At 33.9% G+C, this 14,871-nt stretch overlaps 1 long non-coding RNA gene across 1 annotated transcript; it reads left to right on the top strand.

Annotated features, from left to right (window-relative positions):
• The first annotated feature begins 13,850 nt into the window (after positions 1-13,850).
• Positions 13,851-14,613, top strand: LOC113315036. The gene is made up of 2 exons (XR_003342702.1): positions 13,851-14,098; positions 14,237-14,613. It is a non-coding gene; the product is annotated as an uncharacterized LOC113315036 (long non-coding RNA).
• The last annotated feature ends 258 nt before the right edge of the window (positions 14,614-14,871 follow it).

Raw genomic sequence — 14,871 nt, 5'->3', positions numbered from 1 at the left:
CAGATTGCTAAGCGAAATATTGGGTGGTGTTGTTAGACCCCCGCTTTTTCAATAAGACAATAGATAAAGAGGTTATAAGGCTTGGGTTGCTAGTTGATCTGCTCATCCCCTAAGGAGCCGTTCTGAGCATAGGGACTCCAGGCAACAAAGGTTTTCGTTTCTTTGATCTGGAGAGAGGAGGTGAGACAAATTTTCTCATTAAAATATAAAATGTACCCTTAATTTTTTGCAATTATAAAATCACTTTAATATAAACCCAATTCAAAATCTTAAATAGGATCTCAGTATGTCATTCCTTTATTTAACAAAAAATATTTATGACTATAGATATTAAATTCGTAATAAAGGTTCTTGAATTAGTGGGAAGATATATTTGGTTTTACCTTATTTTAGAAATTTCCCTAAATAATAAAATTACTCGATATGTGTTTTTTTATATGTGACATTGGTGGAACTTCATGAATGGACCCCACCATTCATTTAGTAATTTAGTAATAACTTAGCAATAAGGGTAGTCATGACATTTTCTCGGTACACTTCATCCGTTAAGGCACCCAGCATTTTATACATGGAACTTCATGAATGGACCCCACCATCTCTTTCATCTTATCTTCTTCTTCAAAAATTGTATCATCCACCACAACAAAATACTTTTAAGATATGAAACATTGGTGGTGTTATGAATAATTAAGCAAGCTCAAGTAGTAGGAGATATTTAATGGTGTGTTTAGTGTGTGAAAAAGAAGAAGATCAAGAAACAAAGGCATATCCTTGGGTTTATTCAAGGACCAAACATGAACCTTGTAATGGAGTGAGATATTTGTTAAGGTATAAAACAGATGAAACTAATGGAAGGTTGTTTCTCAAATGCTTGAATCTAACATGCGACTACTTTGAGTGATTTGACTAAGCTTCTTCCCATACTTTTGCACTTCCAATCGAGCTTCTATCACATGGTTGTATTTCCTATGGAGAAGAAAATCATAGTATTAGAAATTGTCTACTGGACAATAAAAAATGATTCAAAGACAATTGCAATTCTCAATTACAACTGAAGGTATGTAAAAATCAACATAATTAACACAACATAACTGGTGTGGAAGAGTAAAGACTCTGATGTATTCATATGGGATTCTGATTCTGTTGTAATTGAAACTAAGAAAATATTGAAGCGAAAAGCTATGAAATATGCAAGGAATTTAAGGGAAAAGTGTAATTTTCCAATCCTACGTTATATCCTCAAATGGTGGGAAATCTTAACTATCTTACTATTACACGACCATACATCAGTCATGCAGTGGATATTGTCATTCAGTTCATGCCAGCTCCAAGATCAACACACTTAACTGCAGTTCTTCATATTTTTCTCTACGTTAGTGGTACTTTATACCAAGGATTACATATCTCATCTACATCCAATCTTCGTCTTCGGACGTATTCTAACTCCGATTGGGCAGGTGATGTTACAGACCATTGTTCCACCACAGGTTATTCTATGTTTCTTGGTATTTATTTTATTACATGGCGAAGTAAGAAACAAACAATAGTTTCCCATTCTAATTTGAAGCTGAATATCAAGTTGTCGCTCACACTATTTCAGAAATTGTTTAGTTACGATGGCTTCTTTGTGACATGGGAGTTCTAGTCTCTGAGCCCACACCTCTTTTCTATAATAACAAAGTTGTCATTCACATTACTCATAATGATGTTTTGCATTAGTGCAGTAAACACATTAAAATGGATTGTCATTTGACACCACATTATTTTAAGCAAGGAACTATTTTGTTTCCATATGTCAATTCAAAGTTTCAAAATAGTTGATATTTTTACGAAATCATATCCTTCTACTCGTCTTCAGTTCTAGGTATCCAAACTCAATATGTCTTCCAGGACATCTTGAGTTTGAGGGGGGAGTTTTAAAATATTGTTCTCTATATTCTCCCCATATTTGTAGATATATTGTGTGTATCTCTTCTTTATTACGTATATTTCTTTTTTATTATGTATATCTTTATTTCCTATCTTGGCTTTGTAACATCTGTATAAAGTGGGTTGTGCCCGTTGATGGATCAACTCAATAAGATTGCTCTTTCTGATGCCTATGTTTAACAACTTGGAATTAGTTTACTTGGTCTCAACTATACGAAGTTAGTTGTAATCTTTGTGTAGCGGCTTAATAATCGAATTTCATATAGTGGTAAATAGAGTTGTCGTTCACTCGGACTTGATAAATTGATTTTAAGAATTAATAAACTAAAAGAAAAGAAAAAATATACACAAAATATTGTCACAGGATGAAGAGTGTTACTGGGACTAGGATTTCGTCGAATTCATAACATAGGGTTCAATTTATTTATTCTCAACAATTAAAGCTCAATGAATAAAATTAACATGGACTCTGGTTTTGCCAAGGTAGATTCTCAAAAGATTAGTTGTAAATCCTAAGCATGATGTATCAAGACATTTAATCTAAGCACACCTCATAAAATTAAATGACAACCAATTAATTCAAATCATATATCAATTAAAATTAATGCAAAAGTCTTAAAAAGAATTAAATAATTTTACTCATGTATGAAATTCGTCTTCCTCCGTCGTCCCAGTATTGGGGTTTAGCTCATCACGTCGAAAACACACTTAAAATATTTATTCATGGCTCAAAAAGTGTTTACAAGATGATGAAATGTAATAAGAAGAATAAAACAATGATTTTGCTCTCCCGAAACTCCCCTCTCTCGATAATCCTGTTTGGTCCTACTAGCACCCTATTTATACACAATAACCCATTACTCGAACATATTTTCAAAATATTCTTCCATAACTCCATCAGATCTTCTCTTTAATGAAAGATATCTCATGAATAATTTATTTCTCCGTTATCACAAATCTTCTTTATTTGCAAGAATAAAATCCTTGGGATATTATCTTTTTTTATTTTTTAAACAAAACCCAATATTTTATTTCTCCTTTTCAATAAAAACCAATCATAAATATTATCTCTTTTACCTTCAAGATATGGAAACTTTCTGTATAATAGGAAAAGATATCTTTGCCTCAAATCTTTAAAATCTCCCATAAATTCCGTGAATCTGTTTCAATTTGCTGGGTGCCTTTAACAAGATTGGTGATCTTATCTGAAATGGGGATGCTTTAGCACCTTTAAGCCAATTCTTCCAAAAATGTTTATTCCCCAAAAATACGTACAAACACAAAAAAAAACTGTAAATAAATACGAAATCGAGTGCCAACAATATATATATGAGATCAATTTAGACACAAAAATGTGTCTATCAAACCCCCAAACTTATTATTTGCTAGTCCTCGAGCAATAAATATAGAAAAATAAAATGACTACACTTAGCACGTGCAGCAAGCCGTTAAACTGCTAGCTGGCCCTACCTGGGGAGTGTTGTCTCCGGAGGGTTTTCTAGAGGTGTACCCACAAAAACTTTACTCCAGACCCTAGCTATCTATGCAGAACCTTGGAAGGCACTAAAGAATCTCCTTGGTTGGAATACTCTCATTGACTACAAGAGGAAGTACCTTGATGCGAAATTCCAATTATTGTACACGAGTTTGCACTCAAGCATACTAAAATTCATATAAGTGACAGAGCTCTACTCAGAAAGTTTCTGTACATCATAACCGGAGTCAACCAATCACATGGAAAGATTAAGAAGATGGATGTAGAGAAAAACGTAGATGGTTTTGATGTAGACTAAGGTGAACCTATCCTAATGGACTGAGATACCAGTCTGACTAATATCAACACAACTGGCATATACAAGGGAACCAGGGGGTGATAATCCTAACTCTAGGTCAACACAACTGGCATATACAAGGGCACCAGTGGACGACTTTATTGAATTTATTTCGATTAGTCTGATGGTCTGGTCTCAATTTTTTTTCATTTTCCATTTTTTTTTTGTATCTCAATCACTCTATTTCACCCAATCACTTATAAGAAAAGAATAAATAAATAATAAAAACAGAAGGTGAAAAGGATTTAACGAGATATGACGAAACAACCATGTTTCTTTTTAATTCTAACACCTGAGCTCTGTGCTTTTATGAATAGACTCTTTAGATGTTTCCATCTAATCAGATTGGTTCCTCAACTCCTACAACCAAGATGTTCCCATCCACTTAGATTGGTTAGTCCTAACCTTAATAAGCATAGATTTCTAGGCTCTAGAGTTTATTTATTGCAACTAAAAAGTTTCTCCCATACTCCCAAACTTAAATCTAACATTGTTTTCAATGTTCTAAAGATAAAATTAAAAACATGAACAAGGAGAAACTATTACCACTTGAAGCAAAACAGATAAGGAAAGATATTACCGTGTCGCAAGAATATTGGGTTACCTCCAAAGAAGTGCTAAGTTTAAAGTCTTCAGCCAGACTAAGAAAGGATTAGTCATCTTATGGAATCATAGAGTAATAGCCGGAATAACTGCGGATCACCAAAACCAAATAGGGCTATCACAAGTAAAAGGAATCTGCAACATGCCAAGAAAATTAGCAAATAAAGGACACCATTGTCTAGTTTCCTTTTTAAGACAACTACATCTAACTGTGGTTCAGGTTCTATTATTGGGTCCAGATAAAATATTTTCATGGGATGGACTTCCTCAAAGGCAGGATCCTGAAGATCAGGTTGTAGAGTCTCAAAATACTCAACTAAGAACTTAGAAGCACATAACAATAACCTGAATAATTGGGGATCCTCTAAGTCAATCAGATTTGACTCATACTGTCGACCACAGTGGTGGTCATTCTTAAGCAAATGTGTCAACCCTAATTTTTAAGTAATTCGGTTTAGTCTCAAAACTTAATAACCGACACATATGAAACTCATAGTTCCACAATTGGAAGGAAAGTTTTTGGTGGGAACAAAGTCAATTTTGGTATCATAGCCTGGGTTAACCACATCAACCAGAGGATGGGTTTCTAACAACTGAGATTCATTCTGGACAACATGAGGTTTGGGAAAACGTGTATGAAGATAATCTTGTAAAATGGTTGAGGCATTATGTTAAGATCCAAGTGAGGGACCTTTCTAAGAGTTAAAGCACATGGATAATAATCACCCCCAAACTTAGAGTTTTCAGTGTCTCTAGAAAGACTGATCACAACTTCCCTAATTTCTAGGTCATCAGATTCCTGAAAATTGTCAATTGATTCTTCTAAGTCGGGTTCATCCTCACTCATCTCAACGAGTTCATTTTCTTTTTCTAAGTGTAATGTTTCTAAATCGCTAGACTCTAAAAAATATTCTCAGAATAAACTCGTTCCTCAAAACTATCATCGACTTCGTAAAAGGAAATACTAAATGGTCTAAAACGGGGATACCTCTAGTCAAATCCTCATCCTTTTGAATAGGTAAAATATCATTAAAATTATTTGGATTTGAACTAGAAGTAACCTGATTATTATAAAGCTCAGTTGGAGTAATAAATTCCTGATCACTATGCCTATAAATTTCAAATTCTTCATCAACATTATCCTCATCATAATCATTATAATAACATGAAAATGGTTGAACCTCATCTAAATTAGTGTCTCCATTTCTAACCTCATCATTAGGTGAATAGTAACTATCCTCATTTTCAAGGGTGAAACTGGGAACACTGTGTTGGAAATTCAGATTATTTCGAGCAATTCTTTCATTCGTCTATCTCAAGTCTACTTGTCGACTCATCTATCCTCTCAAGGGTCTCTTCTAAATAAAGTTCCCTTAGAGTTGGATCTAAGTTTTCAGTTAACCTATTGAGGATATCTAGAGAAGATTCAGTCGTTGTTGCAGCTCTTTCATCCATAACTACGTTATCCACCTCAGCTAAATTATATGTCGATTCAGCTAACTTACGTGTCAACTCAGCTAAATCCCTGAGGGACTCTTCTAGAGAAGGAATAGAAACAGAATGATCATAAAAAGGACTACTTTTCAATAGTTTGATTGTATCCACTAGAGACGAATAACTATTACTATAATTATTTTGCTCGAATGACCGATGCGCGTGTGGATAGTAATTGGGCTCACTATGGTATGACCCATAACCTTCAAAAGGTTGGCGTCCCAACCACTATTCACACTATGGTCATAAAAGGAGTAATGTCCATATTGTTCAGTTGGATATTCATTGTATTGGCTATTGTAATACCAGTTTGACATTCTCAACACAAAATAAACCCACTGACAGGGGATTCACGGGTGTTCAGAAAACCTTACCTCCAGTTCCAGACGGGGGATGAACCGTTGAAGTCGACTATGGCCACGTCACCGATGTCGTGTACGAACCCGAGGGGCCGAGACAGTATCGTAACTGTCATCCTTCCCTGCAGCAGTTTTATTTAAATTAACCCTTCCTTAGGGTTTTAAAAATAATGTCCAAAAGAAATTCCAAAAAAAAGTCCAAAAAAAAAGTCCAAAAATAAAAATTACAAAAATATAACCCTAAATACAGTTCAAAAACATAAATAAAAAATATCTAATAAAAATAAATTAACTATATATATACAAAAATATTCTTCTTTACTCCTTTGGATTTCTCTTTTCTTTCCTTCTTTGGCTTCGCTTTACGTTTCAACACTTTCTCTTTTACATAAGCTCCGCACCAAGTCTGAAAGCAAACAAAAAAATACCAAAACGCGTAAAAAATAACAAAAATAATAAAAATAAAAGCAAAACCTTAAAACAAATCTATACACAAGTCCGCGTCGGCGGCGCCAAAATTGATCGAATTTTATATGTGGTAAATTGAGTTGTCGTTCACTCGGACTTGATAAATTGATTTTAAGAATTAATAAACTAAAAGAAAAGAAAAAATATACACAAAATATTGTCACAGGATGAAGAGTGTTACTGGGACTAGGATTTCGTCGAATTCATAACATAGGGTTCAATTTTTTATTCTCAACAATTAAAGCTCAATGAATAAAATTAACATGGACTCTGGTTTTGCCAAGGTAGATTCTCAAAAGATTAGTTGTAAATCCTAAGCATGATGTATCAAAACATTTAAGCTAAGCATACCTCATCAAATTAAATGACAACCAATTAATTCAAATCATATATCAATTAAAATGTTTATTCCCCAAAAATACCTACAAACACAAAAAAAACACTATAAGTAAATACGAAATCGAGTGCCAACAATATATAGTATTGAGATCAAGATAGACACAAAAATATGTCTATCATTTAATTCAGTGAGTATTCAAAACTGGACTAAGTCCCGGGTTTTTCATCATTAACGGTTTCCTCCTTAATAAAATCTTGTTGTGTTGTTTTGCTTTACTTTCCATATTATTATTACAAGCCTATGCACCGGACATATGTAATTCATTGTGCGTAAAAGTTGGCATTCACCTACCCTATTTTATTAATTTGAACTACAGACTCATATCTTTCAGGTCCGCAACTTTATTTGGTAATCTTACTTGTAAGATTTTATTATCGTTCACCTGACATGACTGCATTTTTTAAACCCTTATAAAATGAATCTCTGATTTTGTTTTGGTTTTCTCCAACCAATCTCAGTTTGGACTATTTAACCAAATATAATTAGAACACACAACCTCACTGATGAATTATAATGAATTATAGTGAAGCATTCATTAGGTCTTTGTTCTGCCGCGTGTTAATCTTCTGACTGTTTTTTCTTTCTGGTTGAGGTTTGTTGGATCTTGGCATCGTCTGATAGCAGTGTGCCAATCTTATAATGATTCTAACAATTGCCGTCGGTTGGCAATAGTACGTCACGTCTTCTCATCATTTTCTACGAATTACCCACCACCCATTTTAGCAAACATATCTATTGGAAATGACGCTTGGGTATTAGTTATTGGTTATGTAAGATTCATGCAAAGAGATGTGCCTAACGTGAAGAAATGGGTTTAGTGAGACATGTTGACGGTGCAGTAACATGGAAATTGAGCAGAAGAAGTTTTGTATTAGTTTCTACCTTTACGCCGAAGAATCTGGATATTTCGCACTTCAATTGTGTTACATAAATATGTCCTCTTCCCGTACAGTCTTTTAATAATACATACTTTTGTTTTCAATTACTGTAAGTTTCCTTATGATGGCGGGATGATACCTCTTTTATCCTTCGGACGTACCTGCATCTCAAACAGTGTTAGTCGTGTGCTATTAGTAAAGGCTGCCACTATTAGTCGAATTTGCTACATAAGTTAATTCTCCTGCATAATTTCGTAGTCACAATTTACATTTATCTATTGTATAAAATTTGTATCTACACGGTTATTAGTCTGAAATCATTTTCAATGTCGACTACGATGAAAGAAAAGATAACCTGTTTGCGGTTGGTTCCTTGTAATGACTTTCGTTGCAAGTTTTTTCTTCATATACTTTAGATTTCACAAATTTGGTTAAAAAGACCAAATCAACAATTCCTGAGTGAAACGGACAGTTAGATTTTGATACTGTTTAAATGGACAAAAATGTAAAAATAGGCAGGATGTAACCAGTTTCATCGTGCCCATTTTCAAATATTTTTTCTTATTTTTAATTTACACAGGATGTATCCAATTTCATCCTTACTATTTGCTTTTTTGGCCATTTCACCCAAACTATTTTTACTCGTCCATTTAAATCGTGATTTAAAAATATTTGGACAAATGAACCATTTTCCGTTTAGATTTATCTTCTTTTGATTGCCTACATCAACTTTCATCAACTACCGGTTGATAAAAAATAAACTACTGTATGATCCTTTCTTTGTATATATTTGAATGGAAGCCTTGTCTGAGACTTTCAACTAATTTTTTTTTTTCTGTAGGCCTCCACTAGTGATCTCCATATAACACCTTTTTTACGGCATGAATCACTATTTTATCCTTGGTAGGATTGCATTTTCATGCTCAATGCTTCGAATAATTGCATGGCGTTGTGCAATTGGGATGTTAGTGAGTAAGTTTTATATGGCACCCCCCAACGGATTAAATAGATTTGTTTTTCCCGTCCCACTGCTTCCAAAGACGAAAATGCTCCCCCTTTTTTGGCTTCAACTGCCTCTTTTACAGCCTTAAACACGTTTCTTTGTTGGGTGTTTAATCCATTGTAAAGCCGTAACAAATCTCCATAAGTTGTGGTTCGCCATGTTCTAATTCTTCACGTTTCTTCTCCGTAAGGAAGCATTGGGAATATTTTGAGAGACCTGTTGATCAGGTTCATTGATTTTTTTATTTCAAATAAAATCAAGTTTTCGAGTTATTCATCCTGGATCTCAATATCTTCATTTCCTGTTTCTTTTTTGGTTCATGCAGGATATCTTTAGATAGTTAGTCTCCAATGTCTGCTCCACATTTAGGATGGATTTTTTATTTCGCAAAACAATATCAGTGGTATGAAAATTCGGAAAATGGGTCATTTGTCCAAATATTTTTAAATCACGGTTCAAATGGACGAGTAAAAAAATAGTTTGGGTGAAATGGCCAAAAAAAATAGTAAGGATGAAACTGGTTTCATCATAGTTTAAATTTAAAAAATAGCAAGGATGAAACTGGATACATCCTGTGTAAATTAAAAATAAGAAAAAATATTTGAAAATGGGCACGATGAAACTGGTTACATCCTGCCTATTTTTACATTTTTTTCCATTTAAACAGTATCAAAATCTAACTGTCCATTTGACCCAAATTGTTGATTTTGGTCTTTTTAACCAATTTTGTGATGAAAATTTCACGTTGCTGGATCCCCAATTACTTGCCTCTTCAATCACTTATTGTCGTTCCTGGTCGTTGTCCATTTTTCTGGGTTTTGGGAGTGTAGACTTGGGTTTTTTTGGTTGAGATGGTTAGTCTATGTATTTAAAATTTGCGAAACGATGTGATATCCTATAAGATTAATTAGAGATTGTGACTGTATATAAGGGGTTGAGACTGTATTTTAGTTTGTTTGTGACTTTTCGTCGATTTTATAAGAGCGAATGTGAATAGACACGTTTTGTATTCATCAAAGGGGTTTGTCATTCATTAATGGAGAAATCTTTGTCTTATGAGTTAGGAAGAGTTTGTGTCAATGTTCTGAAAACCGACCCAGACGTCGACCCGGAAAAATTACCGGGTCAGGGTCAACTGGGTCAACCAGTGGTTCAACCCGGTTCACTGGGTCACATATATGTAGGACCCTATGAACTTGTAAGCGTAGTAGATAATAAATTTTGAGCTTAAAGTCTTAAAGTTTACTTCAAAATAATATCTAAGACACAAGAATTGTCCAACCATATATCTAATCTAGATAACAATCCAAAATATAAAAATCGATTATAATAAGTTAATAACCAATAATTTAAATGAGAATTCGACACATAAAAAATCGTAATTATAAGATTATCTAGTAAGAATATGTTGCCAATCCATGCACTGGAAAAAGTTCTCGTCATTAGAATTATATGAAGACTATTCGCTTATTATCACCAAAGGGCTGCTGGCTCAGTGGTTAGGGACGTTCCTGAAATGAGCAACAGGTCCTGTCATCAAATCCCATCATCCTCACGATAAGTTTTTGGAAAAAAACTAAGGAGCCTAGTTGTTGACAATGACTGGATCATGGGTCAACTCGTCTTGGATCGGCGGATCACGGGTCAACCCGCCCGGGTCGACCGGTTTTCATTAAAGAAATCGGTTTTCTGCAAGTTTGTTGAGTCACTAACAACCCAGAAAAGTGACTTGGTCACGGGTTTACTGGGCTGACCGTCCGGTCCGGACCGATTTCAGAACATTGATTTGTGTCAATAATGACTTTCCAACTTAAAAGGTTTTCACTGAAACGGTAATATTAAATAGACGAGTTTTGGAAAGTCGAAAGGTCGCTTCACCTGAAAAAAACGTGATTTTGGTCAATCAAATTACTCGACTGTCCTTTTTCATGTTCATGCGTCTCGTGCCTGTGTGTTGGTGATGACATGGCAATGACATGTATGGTAATGTTTACATGGCTTCACCATATAATCTTTGAGTGTAGTTCCGCCATGTGGCGTTTTTGAGGTCCCTTATTATAAAGAATTTTTTTCATTATGACAAAGTAAATACACTAGTACGTTAATCAAACTCTTGGTTTGATACCATAATTGTTTCGTATTCTGAATATAAATTTTAAAAACATGTAGTAGTTAAAATCTCTAAAAGAAAAATTTTGGTCCCAACTTATTTTATAGATAACAAAAATTACCGTTTAATCTGTATACAACCATATATTTAATTTTTTGTAAGTTTTTTTCATTTCAATATATTTTATATATCATTTCGATTAGTTTTTTTCTTTTTGTCAATAATAAAAATAAGAGCAAGTATTTAAGTAGATTTTTGTTTGGAAATTATATCTATAATAAAAAACCTTTAGAAAAGTCAGTACTCTTTAAATAATAATAATCAACAGTAAAATTTAATATTATAGCATTTAATTTAACATAGTTTTGAACCCAATATATTAGAAAAGAATTATTTTTAGAGATATGCATGTTTTTGTTGTTTGGTACAACAATAATAGTCGAACTTGTTTTACCAAACACAATTTGATCAATATTTTTAATCATCTTTAGATTCTTTCTGTTTTTTTGATCGGCATAAAATTTTGTGCTGGCGAGTTTCGAACTTAGGTAACTAGTATAATCACCAATGACTTTATTACTGTGTTATAATGACACCGGCTAACCAACTTTAGCTTTTGTTTATATTTTACGAAACTGTTTTTTACACAACGACGCACGAAAACAAATCCGTTTTATAATCTCACATCAATACCAAAATAATTAAACCTAAGACAAGGAAGCACATAAATTTTGTGTGGATAATACCTTTTCCTTGAAAATCAGTTGACAAAGAGATGACGTCATGATGTTAACATTATTGGTAAAGTGTATATCAAAACTGCTATTAGGATAAATTGATCTTGTTTTGTTTTTTCCTTTCGACTAGAATTGAGCCCATGCTATGCACCCAATATTTTTTTTCTTTTAATTATATTTTGATTTGGTGTGCGCGGAGCTTCGCCTCTTCCCATAACAATGCATTTTTAATTTAGTGCGACGGGCGAATGCACTAAATAAGTCGAGGAAAGATCTGAAATTTATTTATTTACTTTCTTTTATTTTTGAGGAAAACATGTGAAATATGTGGGTTTTTTTTCTCTCCTTTATGTATAATTAATTTGGAAAAAAGAGTCCTAATATATTAGGTACTCTACTTCCAAATTAAGTTTGGACTTCTATAAAATTCTAAACACCGTAAATTAAGTTTTCTTTTTGCATTGAATTAAGTTAAGAATGTTTTAAGAAAAATTTTGTATCAGAAGAATTTTCTTCATAGCAAAATTTTGTATTGGAAAAATAATTCGTGGTTCGACGGAAGTATTGTCCACCTTAGACGGTGTTACTAACATGCAGTTAAGTTATTGGTGTAAACACGATGTAAGGAAATCAATTAGATAACAACTCTCAATGAAATGTTGTCCACCTTCCTTTTTATTCAGGGTTTTTTTTTTTTTTGTTGATAAAAAAGGGGTGGTGTCTTATTGATAAAGGAAAAAGAAATGCAGAGAAGGAGCCAAAGTGCATACAAGAGGGAAAGTAGACAAAACCCAAACAAGTGGGGAAGGAACAAATAAGAACCCAATAAGAAAAAAAAACTACAAACACTGGGCTACAAACATAAGCTAACAAAGCATGCAGCAAGTCGAGGACAAACCTTGTACTTCTCTCTTTTTTGGCAGGAGTTCTCTTTCCTTTGCCAAAATCTTCATTGCAAGAGACTCATGGCCAAAATATTTTAGCTTGCTCCTTTTCAGATTTAGAAGCACCCATATTGTTATGATCTTACAATGCCCTTAAGTATGTGCTTGCACTCTGCAGGTTTGGCTTTAATAACTCCAAACTGCACATTGAAATCCACAAGGTTGTCCATTAGTTCTTCACTCAAAGGTCTTCTCTGAGATACTTCCTAAAAAAAGGCCATTTCAGCCAATAGAAAATGAATGTTTTATCACCGTTCAACGTGAGAGCAAATAGTCTTAGGACACTTAGCAAATAGTCTTACGACAGTTAAGATTTTACATAGAGTTCTTAGGCTAGTTTCACCTTTTGAATTTTTTTCTTGGTTTTCCTTTCTGCATAAATTGTTATGGCGTCTTTGATTAATGTGGTTGGATTATTCCTATAAAATTGCATACATATATACAAAACTGATTCTTTTTTCTGCATCATGTGGTTTACAGTTTAGTTTATTTTTTTTTTTTTTATTTTTTTTTATGTGAGTTCGGGAAATAGCATCAATTTGGAAGGGTTTTCAGGTTTTTGCAGCTGACTTGGGAACGAGCCAATTTAGTGAGTGGACTGGAGAGTAGACGAAATGATAACAACCCATGATTCTACCGGCTGTATTGGGGATTTTACCAGGTGCCACTTTGAACATAACACCATCTGACGCCATTAACTGTTATTTGGAAAAACGGTCAAATAAATGGTACTTTAAACTAAAAAATTTATGAAACAGGGTAGTAGTAATCTTAATGCATATTTCAAAACAAGGATACTATATTAAAATCCCCTGATTCTTGGATTTTTATCACCTTTACATATCGTTCACTTCACTCAAATTCTAAATATCCACCTACGCCTAAATAAATTCTCAATTTTTATGGACAAAATTTTGTTTGAAAATTTCTATCAATAGAAAATTATCTTTTAAGCAAATGCCAAATTTTTACGGACAAAATCTGGTTTGAAAATTTCCTCAACTGAAATTATCTTTTATTAGCCAATAACTAATCTAAGATACAATCATGCATTTGAACTCTTACAAATAACAATCAGATACATTGCCGGCAATAGAGAGATAGTTAACTTAGTGCCTAGGATAGACAGAACAGAGAGTGGGAGAAAGAGAGATGGCACCAAGCATGAATAAATTTGGTGTCGTACTGTTGTTTTGATTGCATCGATGGTCTTCTCCGCGGACAAAGCTCAAGCACATTTTTTTGAGTGCATGCGTCGGTGTACAGCATCATATGTACTTTGCTGGCATTATTGTATGGCTGAGACCTTTGGCTATGCCAAACTCTCGCCACAAGAAATAAGTACTGAATTTTTATTTTATTTTCTGCATTTTGTATAGGTTTCAAATTTATTTATTTTTCCTTTTACAGTGTTTGGATCTTTTGATATGTTCACTTCACTTATCAGATGATCATTTAATTTTGTAAATTTTATTGTAGATGTTCTTTCCGAGGAGGCAAAAGCATTAAAACACTACGCAGAACCACCGTCAGTGCAAGCTGGGGAGAAGCATCCGTGACATTCACATCCGAGACGTTACAAAAATTGGAAGTTTCGAACCCGGACACTCCGAGCATGCTCACGATGGAAAGCCTCTTTGGGAAAACAGAAGCAATGGTCTCTCTTGTATCTCGTGTTCTCTCTTCTATCCAGTGTATCCATTTCACGCAATCTGAATACCCAAATTTTGTTATGTTGTTGTAATGAACGTCCATTGAAGTATCGAGACATGCGTTGATGCGAGACGCATGTATTGGTATGTTACAAAAGTTTAATCTCAACAACAATGGAGTTCCATTTTTATCTCTCTTGCAAACTATTGAGCAAACAAAACCTGTCAATTGCAGCCCCCGAATCCGAGACTCAGCGAGTAACACCTCCTTTTGATGCCAATTTTACACGATTGCAATTTTGGTAAATCATTCAAAGGTTAAACCTAACCAGGTTTTGTTATCTCGTAGATTCATGCACAAAACAAGAGCCAATCATTGACGCTGATAATTGCAAAAACCAATAAATAATAGTGTCTCTTTACAATGGAGAATGCATCCATAGAGAAAAGTTTGAAAATCCA

The sequence above is a fragment of the Papaver somniferum genome, chromosome 10 (genome assembly GCF_003573695.1).
Source record: "Papaver somniferum cultivar HN1 chromosome 10, ASM357369v1, whole genome shotgun sequence".
NCBI lineage: Eukaryota > Viridiplantae > Streptophyta > Magnoliopsida > Ranunculales > Papaveraceae > Papaver > Papaver somniferum.
Note: the sequence above shows the minus strand (reverse complement) of the source record. Positions and strands in the feature narration are given on the sequence as shown.